The sequence below is a fragment of the Lucilia cuprina genome, chromosome 3 (genome assembly GCF_022045245.1).
Source record: "Lucilia cuprina isolate Lc7/37 chromosome 3, ASM2204524v1, whole genome shotgun sequence".
In the NCBI taxonomy this organism is placed as follows: domain Eukaryota; kingdom Metazoa; phylum Arthropoda; class Insecta; order Diptera; family Calliphoridae; genus Lucilia; species Lucilia cuprina.
Window position 1 is genome coordinate 16,291,772 of NC_060951.1, and position 12,599 is coordinate 16,304,370.

The following is a 12,599-nucleotide window of genomic DNA, read 5'->3' on the forward strand; positions in this document are numbered from 1 at the left end:
ACGTTTAATTCGGAAAATTGGTCTTCCCAATAGATATAGTTATGATTTTCAGACATTCCACGTTTAATTAATATAATATATTAATATTAATAGTTAAAAATTTAAATAATTGATAAAAACTCATATTTTTATTGTGTTTATTTGTTGCTTTTTCATTCTACACACACAGCTTTTTTTGACAGATGGGATTATTCTACAATAAGAAATCGCCTGTTGTTTTTGTATTGTTGTATTTGTTGTAGCGACGAGGCTACTTTATTAAGTGTACACTGGTTATGAGTTACCCAAGTACAAGAAGAAGAGATACATGGCAAATTGTATCGTTAAGAGTATTAATCTGGTTGCCGAAAAAACGAAGAAATAAATTAATTGATTGGAAGCTATACTGAAGTAAATTAATATTTAAAATATACCTATTGATTTAATATATGTATATAAATTGTATTTTTAGGATTTTTAAAATTACCTTTTTTTGTAATAAAGTGAAAAATCTTCATTTTTCGTCTTATAACATTTGATAGTTATAAGATGGCGGCTACTGGAGAAGATTCGAATAAGAGCTGTATACTATGCGTGGAGCCTGATAATGATGAAATGGTGTGCTGCGATAAATGTGATGGCTGGTATCATTTCTCCTATGTAGGTGTTACAGAAGCAGTTGCAGACATAGAATGGATATGTAAATCTTGTATTGCTATGCCAACTTCATTGGTTGCAGAATTACAACAAAGTAAAGAGCATATAGTAGTGTATAGGCGAAACTAATTGCCAAGGACCTAAGTCCCCTGTCAAAGACCTAACTGGTGAGAATGTATTAGTAGAATCACAAAAAATGTATTTTTTTGGGCGTTATTCTTTGTGTGTTATTAATGAAATTTTATATGACAGTGAATGAAAATATTAGTTATTTATTTTTTTGAAAAGATATTTTATCTCAAAACATATTATAAACACGTGTTTTGTTAGTTTTTTGTTGCATTAAAAAAAGTATGTAAAATACTTTTTTAATTTTCAATACTAAAATGTGCAGCTTTTCATTTTTCAATTTTAATTAAAATAAAATGTCAAAGAATAAAAAATATTTTTTTTTCGTTTGTAAAATATAAATTATTTTCGGGGTTTTAAATAAATGAAAAGTGTTGAAAAAAATAATAAACATTAAGTTTAAGTGATAAGAAAAACTAATAAGTGGTAATATCCTCGCAATTTTGCGAAGAAAATTTGATGTTTAGTGAGTGCGTTTAGTTCTCACAAGTTTGTTTTATTCTCTCAGAGCTCGTCTGTGTGAAGAGAATAAAAAACGCCTTCAGTTTCGCCTATATGTACTACTATATGGTAAAGAGCAAAGAATAAATAAGAAATGAAACTGTTGTCAAAAGTACCTAAGTCTACTGTCATCCGGTACCTAACTCTAAGAATGTATTAGTAGAATTCTCAAGTCAGCATAGTTGCAAAAAATAGTATTGAAAAATATTGAAAAAAAATTATTACATTTCAATTTATACTTTGAAAGGTTTCTTTGTAAAAAATATATTATTTTCGGGCTATTAAATGTGTTTAAATTGTGCAAAAAAATTAAAAAATATAATGTTAAGTGATCAACAATATTTCAAAGTGCTATTATCCTCAAATTTTCGCGAAAAAGTTTAGAAGTTTTGGGAGAGAGAATACAATTTTTACGTATGTGTTGGATTTACACAGCACTCGTCTGTGAGAAGAGCGTAATGTTATTGTTGTAAAAAAATGACAGCGTTTCACTTCTTATTTATTCTTTGGTAAAGAGGTTACAAACAATAATCTCGTATCTTCTTTTTTATACGTGCCGTCTAATAACAATAAAGAAAATACTGCAAGAGTGTCCAAGGGTGATGTTGGTAGAAACCTGTCAGTCTCTTCAAAGAACTCCATGAAAGCAAAACGTTTGTCAGAAGAGATGAAACTACTAGAAGATGAAGAACGATTATTACTGTAAAAGGAGACAATTCTGAATAGAAAGAAAGAGTTGCTCAAACAAATGGTGAATGGTAGCGACGACGAGGCTAAGGGTTGGCACAATGAACAGAATAAAAATGTAGGTCCCGATGCTGAAAGTACAAAAGCTACGGAATTTGAAAACCAATACCCGGAACTAGGTAATAATGCAGGTTTAATCCAAATGAGGAGTATAATCAACACCATGGAGTGCAGGCTAAGTGAGCCTTTTGGGGAATGCATAAGCTCTCTCTATCTTCGTGTAGCCTTGAAAATTTTGGTTTGCAGCTTTTCCAGTTGGCCCAAGGCGCAATCAGTGTTATAGTACCAGAACGTTACGGTGGTAAACCCACTAAACGTGGAAACGTTAATACACATTTTGAGCCTGAGAACGAGACAAATTGTATAGCATGTGGTAAAGCATGTGACAACCTACCTTCATGCCAAAGTTTCAAAAACCTTAGTAGGTTAGTTTAGAAGGTTGTGTCGAAGATGCCTAACACACCATTATCTTGCAAAATGCCAATCTTCTCAGCTTTGCGGTATAAATGGTTGTCAATATTTACATCATCCCCTTCTCCATAAGAATACACAAGGAATTTGGAGTATTGTTAGAAAACCAGAAAATGCGGTACTGTCTCGTATTGTTCCAGTTATATTGTATGGGAACGGTACTCAAATAAAAACATATGCATTTTTCGATGATGGTTCATCACTTGCATTAATGCAAGACAGCTTACTTCGAGATCTAAATTTGAAGGGAACACCTAGTCCCCTATGCTTAAAATGGACAGGTGACACTCATCGATATGAGGAGGACTCTGAAGTGCTTAATCTAAAAATATCGGGCGACCATTATAAAAAAGCTCTTGACTTAAACAATGTACATACCGTAAAGAGCCTAGATCTATCAAAGCAAAGCCTTGATGTTGCCGAACTCAAAATGCAATATAGTTATTTAAAAATATTCCATTATCGTCATATGTTGATGCAGAACCTATCTTCTAATTGGTTTGAATAAGAGTTGGTGGGTGCAAACATGAAAATACGTGAACGAAACGTGTGCGAACCAGTTGCTGAAAAAACTCGTCTCGGATGGTCAGTGAAGGGTCCATGTACATTGAAACTTGATACTGTCGGACTCAATGCATTCCACACTTGTACTGATGCTAATGAATGCGTAAAGCGATATATTTTGCTTGATAATATGGATGTAGCTAAAAAAAGCCAAAAAACCTTATCGGCGGATGATGTAAAAGGTTTAAATTTGTTAAAAATAATACATGAAAGTTGGGTAACCGTTATGAGACAAGATAGCTGTGGAAACAACCGAGAATAGCACCTCCTGATAGTTTTCCAATGGCAAAGAGAAGAGCTTTATGCCTTTCTTTGAAGTTGGCGAAAGATCCACAGTTGTATGCAGCTATGGAAGAAAAAAGTACCTGTGTAAAGGTTATGCTGTTCGACTGCCAAACAAGGCAGGGTCAAAAACAGTTGGTACTTACCAATTTTTCCTGTCGTTAACCCCATTAAACTTTGGGATGCAGCTGCCAAAGTGAATGGAGTTTCGCTCAACTCAATGCTAATGAAGGGTCCAGACTTTACTTCACCTTTAGTCGACGTCCTAAGAAGATTTCGTCACACCGTTTTGCTATAAGTCGTTATATTAAAGAGATGTACCATCAGGTAAAAATACAAAAAGAAGACCAAAACTATCAGCGTTTTTTATGGTATGAAAAGGGAAAAGCAGGGCCCAACGAATATGCTCTCACAGTTATGACCTTTGGAGCAACTTGCTCGCCAAGCGCTGCCCAATTCGTAAAAAACCTTAACGCAGAAGAATTTCGTACTACTTACTCTAGGGCGGTGGAAGCTATCGTTCACAACCACTACGTTAATGATCTACTTGACGGCACAGATAAAGAAAATGATGTTGTGCAACTGGCAAAAGATGTCCGATTCATACACGCTCAGGGAGGTTTCGCCATTAGAAATTGGCGATCGAACTCGAAAAATGTTTTACAAGCCTTAAACGAAGAACTAGATGATTTAAACTTAGATGTAGATAAAGCTATGGGATCAGAGAAGGTATTGGGCATGTGGTGGTTGACCTCCGAAGATTGTTGTTCATTTAGAGTATCTCAAAAATATAAAGACAGCAAACATCTTAAAGGTAGATGTAAACCAACAAAGAGACAAGTGCTTAACATAGTGACGAGCATTTTTGACTCTCTCGGGCTAGTTGGTTTTTACGTCATGTATGCCAAAGTAATTGTACAAGAAATTTGGCGTAGTGGCTGTTCTTAGGATGAGGATATTACAGATGCGGAATACACCAAGTGGCTGAAGAGGAGTCAGTACTTACACAACATCGAACAACTAAACATACCGCGATATTACTTTCACTATACAGCTCTGCTAAGAAATGGTATTGAGCTACACACATTTGTTGACGCTTCAGAAAATGGTTTTGCAACTGTGTTATATATTCGGCACGATAGTGGATGTGGAAGTAAGTGCAGTCTTATTGGAAGTAAAACAAAGGTGGCTCCACTTAAATTAATGTTCATTCCTCGATTGGAGCTCGATTTGCAAAAAATGTGATTTCATCCCTTAAATTGAAATTCAATCGTCAAGTATTTTAGACAGATTCTAAAACAGTTCTAGCGTGGATACGGTCGGACCACCGCAAATATTCTTAATTTGTCGCCTTCAGGGTAAGTGAAATTCTTGAGCTAACAGAGTTGGATGAATGGATGTGGGTTCCGTCTACGGACAACGTAGCTGATGAAGCGACAAAGTGGCAGAAAACACCACACTTTTCTCGAGACAATCGATGGTTTACCGGCCCTGAGTTTCTTCAAAGGCACAATATTTCATGGCACGAGGAAACAAAAGAAGATAGTACATTAGAAGAGTTAAGGCCACAGTATATTGGAGTTCACAGAAAGGTATCAAGTTTGACATTTTCCTATAAATCCGGAGCGTTTTTCTAAATGGAGTCGATTTGTTGGAGCAACTTCAACTTTACTACAGATAGCTAGAATAATAAAAAACAAGGTTAAAGGAGAAAAAGTTGTGTATTTAAAAACTCAAGCTGCCGCTGAAATCGTGATCTGGAAATGTACCCAAGCAGAAGTATTTAGAGATGAGTTAACGCTATTGAGTAGAAATTTGTATAAACTGTCAGCATACCTAGATAATAGCGGAGTAATTCGATTGGGAAGCAGAGTGCAAATCAATGGACGCAAGGACCCAATAATACTACCCAAAGAACTCTATGTAACTACTCTTCTCGTAGCCTTTTATCATGTTACGTATCTTCACAGAAACTGTGATAAATGAGATACAACAGTCTTTTTGGATTCCAAGTCGTGTCAAATGTGCATAATTCAAAATGCAAAGCCAAAGCCTCCAAAGATGTCCATTCTACCGTCGCCCATAGTGGCTTCATTTTGCCGTCCGTTTATCTATGTAGGCATAGACTATTTTGGTCCCTTATTAGTCATAATACGTCGTAGCTCTGAAAAACGTTATGGGGTGTTGTTTACTTGTCTAACAACTAGGGCCGTACATCTCGAAATAGCATATTCATTATCAACAACATCCTGTATAATCGCCATAAGAAGTTTTATTGCTCGTCGGGGTACCCCGCGGGAGTGGTGGAGTGATAATGGCATCAACTTTCGTGGAGCTGAACGTGAATTGAGTGAAGCCTTTCAATTGATGGATCAAAATGAAATTGTTAAAACCTTCACTAACTCGTCCATGTCCTGGCACTTCATCCCACTATCGTCCCCACATATGGGATGTGCCTGGGAGCGTCTAGTCAGGTCGGTGAATCTGTTCTACCAAGATATAGACTCACTGATGAGATTTTAAGAGGTGCCTTTGCTGAAGTTGAGGACATAATTAATTCAAGCCACATTCCAATCGAACATGAAGAAGCTGAGTCCTTGAAACTCAACTACTTTCTCCACGGTAGCTGTAACGGTATGAAACCTTTGGCACTCCCTGAAGCCAACGGAACAATGTTACGGCGTGGGTGGAGAGCCACCCAGCAAATGGCAGACTCATTTTTGATACATTGGGTCCGAGAATATTTGCCAATGCTTACTCGCAGATCCAAATGGTTTCAAAACGTCGAGTCTATTAAGATTGGAGATGTGGTATTTATCGTTGACCCAAACAACCCCAGAAATTGTTGGCCAAAAGGTAAAATAGTCGATGTCAATATTGGGTCTGATGGACAAGTTCGAAGCGCTTCCGTAAAAACTGCCACTGGGGTATATGAACGACGATCCACAGAAGGATATACTGGGGGAGTGTTAAAAAGACATAGCAACTCTAAAGCTACCGATTATTTTTTGAGTAATTATTGTAATATAGTTATGAGTTACCCAAGTACAAGAAGAAGAGATACATGATAAAGAATTATAATTGTATTGGAAAATATCGTGAAGGTGGCTACGGAGGCGTAGGCATATATCTTAGGAATAACATCATATTTTCCATCATATGATTGGGAACTTGTTGTGAGGCGATTGCGGTTACTACCCTTAATCTCGAATTTCAACATAATTAGCATGTACTTCCCTCTTGATGCCAACGGACAATTTATTATAACGGAGATGAATAGAATAATGTCATGCCTTGCTAATTCCGGGAAGGTGTCCATTTTTGGGGGAGATTTTAACGCAAAATCACCATCGTGGGGTAACGATAGGGGAGATAACAAGGGTATGCTATTGGAAGGTGTAATACAGGACTATGGTTACAGCATATTGAACGATGGTTCGAAGACTTTTACGAGTACATAATCAGAATCCGCTTTGGATTTGACATTGTTGAGCAAAGATAACGAAGACTTTTCCTGAAGACGTTCTGGATCACAATACTGTTACCGTGAACGAGTTCAGACAACATATCCCAAAACATTGGTGGAATGAAACCTCGACCAGATTATTCAGGATAAGGAATGCTTTTAGATTACACTACCATCGCACGAAGTCATATGAATTTTGTAAAGTGCCAGTGAAGGCTGAGAGGGAATTCCATGAGCACATCAAGAAGAGGAAAAAGAAATGTTTTTCAAAATTACAGGAACAATTATCCAAGCCGGAATCACCTGACATCATGTGGAGAAAACTTAATAACCAGAAAAATATAATCGTCTCAAAAAGGCGAATAACTCATGGAACGATGAAGAGAAAACACAGTTTCTGGAGGTATTATCTAATCGTTGAAGCCCATATATCGGGAATAGAATACAGGAGAACAGGATCATAGATCCGATACCACCTTTGAGTATGGAGATTTTCTTGGATTTTATTAAGAAAGGAATCCAGATTCAGCCACAGGAACGGATAGGATATCATACCGCATGATCTTGAAACTATCTGATGATGCGAAGAGAAAATTATTTGACACATTGAATAACACCTGGATTTCGGGTATCATACCAGAATCTTGGAGAGAGATAAAAATCTATCCGATACCAAAGAAAGGATTTGACAGAGATAATGGATTACAGACTGATATGCCTTCTGAAGCGGTTTTCAAACAAACATTTTTATTCTCTTCCCACAGATGAGCTCTGAGAGAATAAAACACACTTGTGAGGATTAAACGCATTCACTAAACTTCAAATTTTCTTCGCAAAATTGCGAGGATATTAACACTTATTTATTTAAAACGCCGAAAATAATTTATATTTTACAAACGAAAAAATATATTTATTATTCTTTGACATTTTATTTTAATTAAAATTGAAAAATGAAAAGTTGTACATTTTAGTATTGAGTATTACATACTTTTTTTCATTTTGCATTAGTGCAGAAAAAATAACAAAAAGGCGTGTTTAGAATATCTTTTGAGATAAAATATCTAATATTTTCTTTAACTGCCATATAAAATTTCATTAATAACACACAAAGAATAAGATCCAAAAAATACATTTTTTATTTAGTACCTTTTGAACTGTGTTCATTTTTGTGCTTCTACTAATACATTTTCACCAGTTAGTTGATAACTCCCATCGCACAAGGGCATTCATGGAAACTCAATAGTGGGCGAAACAGCCAAAAAGGCTATTGATGAGGGGGCTGAAATAAATACCAAATGGCAAAGAATGGATGCGATAAGGGAAATAGAGAGAAAAATCAAAGATGAATGGGAGAGAAGATATGAGAACAGCATATAAGACAAATAAATCAGATAATAACGGGGCACAGCTTCAGCCGACACGCACTGGCACGCATGACGGTAAGTCCAGCAGGGGATGGTATATGCGAAGGATACAATATAGAGGAGGATGACTATCATATAATCTTTATCTGCGCGAAGTCACCCCGATTTTACTCAAGTACACGGGAGTTGCAGACTTCTTTGCTAGGGAAAAGCCGAATGAATATGTTCATATTGTAAGGTTTCTTGAGGATATTCTGATGAATCTATGAACCCATTGGGACGAATATTGGTGGCGTTGTCCCCCCCTGGACCAGCCAAGTATTTCTCCTATCCTTTGAATTCCTGAAGGGGAATGGAGTAATGTCAAATTCACAGTGAGATCTCTGTTGTAGCCGTTATATTTAAATAAACAAATTTGTGTTTTTATACCCTTCACCTTCGTGAGAAGGGTATATATAAGTATGTCATTCCGTTTGTAATTTCTATAATATAATTTTCCGACCCTATAAAGTAAATATATTCTGGATCCTTATAGATAGCGGAGTCGATTAAGCCATGCCCGTCTGTCTGTCAGTTTTTAGAGGACCCCAAATATCAGCGAGATCCGAATCTTCAATAATTCTATTAGACATGCTTTCGAGAAGATCGCTATTTAAAATCAGCAAAATCGGTTGGTAAATAACGGAGATATGAGCAAAAATCTGAGACAACCTCTGAAAATTTCATAAAAAATGTCATATTTTTTCATACAGCTACACTGTATATTAGAAAAAGATGTACACGTGTGTGTGTAGATGTATTTGGTTTTATTCAGCTGTGTATTTTTTATATATTTGGATGCTGTTGGCGTCATTGCGTTGTTATTTTTGTTTTTTTTTGTGTTTTTCGTTATGTATATTAGAGTGCTCCAAAAAAACTAAGTTTCGAATTTTGAGCACTTGAATTCGAAATTTAATAAAAATGCAAACATATTTTTGAAAATATTCTAATAAAACGATTGTGTTACTTAAAATACATCTGTAGTTTCTTGAATATGAGTTTTTGTCCTTATAGAATAAGGTAAACCTGTTCTCAGCTATGGTCGAAAAATTTTGATATTTTTAACGGTCGTTTCAAAATTCAAATTTTAGTTTTTATGATACTTTGTTAAACAAATTTCAATATTTTTAGGAGAACTCATTGGGATTTATCGACAACAGATTAGGGAATAAAACAGTAAAATTAGGCCAATACCTCTTATAGTTTACCTGTACTTGCAATTTAAATTCAGCGGATTTCGAGAAAAATACATTTTTATGTAATATTTAGCAAAATTAGCCTTTTTATTATATTGTTGTGTATTTTAAATGGAACCTTTTGTAAATTTATTAGTCGACATATTTCTAAATAAAAATCCAGAGCTCCATGCAATTTGGACGCCATTAACTCATAAAGTTTAAAGGGTCAAATTTTGTAATATTTGCAATTTTTGATGGAAACTAGTCGAAATTGTTTCTATTTTTAGGTAGATTATCACAAAACTTAAGAAATTTATTTATTAACAACCGATGTTTACAATAATAGTGAAATAAAATAATTAATTAAAAATTATAATACCCAATTGTTTTTTATCAATTTGCTGAATTAATGGTATTGCAAACGGGTTTATTGAAATATGTACAAATTGGCATGTTTTTAAAACATCGGGGTCATGTTGATCCCCAAGGCCTTTTAAGGGTTAATTATTTTTTTCACTATGATTGTAAATATCGGTTGTTAATAAATAAATTTCTTAAGTTTTATGATAATCTACCTAAAAATAGAAACAATTTCGACTAGTTTCCATCAAAAATTGCAAATATAACAAAATTTGACCTTTGACCTTTAGAGTTTATGTGTTAATGGCATCCAAATTGCACGAAACTCTTGATTTTTATTCAGAAATATGTGGACTAATAAATTTACAAAAGGTTCCATTTAAAATACACAACAATATAATAAAAAGGCTAATTTTGCAAAATATTACATAAAAATGTGTTTTTTCGAAATCCGCTAAATTCAAATTACAGGTACAAGCAAACTATAAAAGGTATTTACCTATTTTTTACTGTTTTATTCCCTAATCTGTTGTCCATTAATCCCTATGAGTTTTCCCAAAAATATTGAAATTTGTTTAACAAAGTATCAAAAAAACTGAAATTTGAATTTTGAAACGACCGTTAAAAATATCAAAATTTTTCGACCATAGTTGAGAAGAGGTTTACGTTATTCTATAAGGACAAAAACTCATATTCAAGTAACTACAGATGTATTTTCAGTAACACAATTATTTTATTAGAATATTTTCAAAAATATGTTTACATTTTTATCACATTTCGAATTCGAGTGCTCTTAGACACGATAATGGCCTGGGGAATTTTTAATAACTTTTACATTTTTTAACCAATTTTTGCGTTTTTTATCTTTTTGTAACGCTAATTCTGTGTATATTACGATTCTTTGACAATAAAATGCAAAACAAATTGTTTAATGACAAAACATTTTGAAAACTGAAAAATTGCATATTTTCCCCTTGTAAATGCATCTTAAAACTTCAGAGCCGTTGCGGCACCAGTTAACGTAATCCTATTGACCTAATTTTTTGCACTACTTATTTTTATAACCCATAGAATAATTCTAGTGGGGGGACGGCTTGTAGGATAAATTTTTTTCCTTCATACAAGCTTGGAACACTCTAATGTATATACATATAAACATATGTTTAGATGTCTGTTGGTTTAGATGCCTTGTGGCGTCCAAATGTCACGAAACTCTTGATTTTTATTCAGAAGTATGTGGACTAATAAATTTACAAAAGGTTCCATTTAAAATACACAACAATATAATAAAAAGGCTAATTTTGCAAAATATTACATAAAAATGTGTTTATTATATTTTATGAAAATTCTTGAATATATTAATTGACAATTTATTATTTTAAAATCAATGAATATGAAATTTAAATTTACAGTTATAAAAAGGGATGTACCCCTACAATACTACCCTTCCGGAAAGATTAACGTTTAATAAATTAAATGTAACACTTTTTTTAGGTTTTGTGTAGTATTATTCACGTTAGTGTTTTCTATGTATGCAGATTTTACTTTTTCTATAGAAATCGTTTTTATTTTACCATCCACATCTAACATGAAACTTTTTTTGTTTTTCAATTACTTTGTACGGTCCTTCAAATGGTGTTTGCAACATTTACAAATACGTATTTGCAAGTAGAAAGATCTTTAGGTACATATATATCATTATTACTACTTTTGTGATGTGATAAATTAGAACGAACATTTTTAAAATATTCTTTTAATTTATTTAAAACATCATAAGAAGTTTCTTCCATGTTCGAAACTACTACCTCTCCAGGCAATCTAATGATTTGACCATACACCTTTTCGGCAGAAGTTCCTTTCAAATCTTCTTTGAATACTGATCTGAGACCTAGTAAAGCCACCAGATGAATATCATACCAATTTTCAGAGTTTTCTTTAGCCATAATTGTTGCCGTTAACTGTCGATGGAATCTTTATACTATACCGTTTGCTTGTGGGTGATAAGGATTGGTTATAATTTTATGACTACCTAATAATTTTGTTAGTTTCGTAAAAATTTTCGATGTAAATTGGGTCTGGGCTATTGTCAACGCTGTAATATCCTGGAGTGGATATGCCTCTGGCCACCGCGTAAAGCGATCAATGATTGTTAAAGGTTATCTATGGTTACGAGATGGAGGAAGTAGACCGACTATGTCAAGGTGAATGTGCTCAAATCTACCGCTAGGAATATCTATTTTCATTACAGGTGATTTGTCGTATCTATTTACTTTTGACTTCTGGCAATTTACACATTGCTTAGACCATAAATTTATATCCTCATTCATGTTTGGCCAAAAATAACGATGAGAAACTTAGACGACGAGTAGGTCTAATACCTGGATGAGAAATTGAGTGTAACTTTTCAATAATTATTTTGCGTAAAGTATTCGGAACATAAGGTCTTGTTGTCTCTTGACAAGTTTCGCACCATAAACAAACATTAAATAGTGGAACATTCACTTATTTCACTTTGAGTTCTACATCCTTCTAGATAGTGTATCTGCAACAACGTTTGAGCCCCCATTTATATCTTAAATATCATTGGTAAATTGAGAGATATATTCTAGATGTTTTGATTGTCGTGGACTTCTTTCTGTTTTTGAATTTAAAGCGAAAACTAATGGTTTGTGGTCAGTGTAAACTGTAAATGTCCTTCCTTCTAACATATGTCTAAAATGTTTAATATTTAGATAGATTGCTTAAAGCTCTCGATCGAAAGTGCTATATTTGGATTCAGATGGGGATAATTTTTTTGAAAAGAATGCTAATGGTTTAGAAATTCCATTATGTATTTGCTGTAAAACTCCACCAACTACCATA

General features: G+C 34.1%; 1 long non-coding RNA gene across 1 annotated transcript; it reads left to right on the top strand.

The window, feature by feature from the left end:
* Nucleotides 1–213: 213 nt before the first annotated feature.
* Nucleotides 214–8,662, top strand: LOC124419107. Its single transcript, XR_006940405.1, has 3 exons — nucleotides 214–390; nucleotides 452–803; nucleotides 7,992–8,662. It is a non-coding gene; the product is annotated as an uncharacterized LOC124419107 (long non-coding RNA).
* The last annotated feature ends 3,937 nt before the right edge of the window (nucleotides 8,663–12,599 follow it).